The following is a 282-nucleotide window of genomic DNA, read 5'->3' on the forward strand; positions in this document are numbered from 1 at the left end:
GGAATTAAATTTAAAAAAATGATGAAGGGAATGTGATAATTATATGACGAAGAAAACTATATATGTCGATATAAATACGGATGTAAGTAGAGAAAGGTTAATGTACTATGCAAATATTAATTAAATGGAAGTAGAGAAAGGAGAAAGATTCAGTACAGATGTACTTACAGTGATGTGATATTCACACTAGGAAATACGTATACTACATCGTTTTTTAAATAAATAGACACGAATATATATCAAAATTTTATACTGCTACATTCTGATACACGTATATAACGT

The 282-nt window shown here is 27.3% G+C and overlaps 1 protein-coding gene across 1 annotated transcript in view; it reads right to left on the reverse strand.

Annotated features, from left to right (window-relative positions):
- LOC119581623 (probable low-specificity L-threonine aldolase 2) overlaps positions 1–282 on the reverse strand; it is a 10,973-nt gene that overhangs the window by 7,938 nt on the left and 2,753 nt on the right. The window lies entirely within an intron of this gene.

The sequence above is a fragment of the Penaeus monodon genome, chromosome 15 (assembly GCF_015228065.2).
Source record: "Penaeus monodon isolate SGIC_2016 chromosome 15, NSTDA_Pmon_1, whole genome shotgun sequence".
In the NCBI taxonomy this organism is placed as follows: Eukaryota; Metazoa; Arthropoda; class Malacostraca; order Decapoda; family Penaeidae; genus Penaeus; species Penaeus monodon.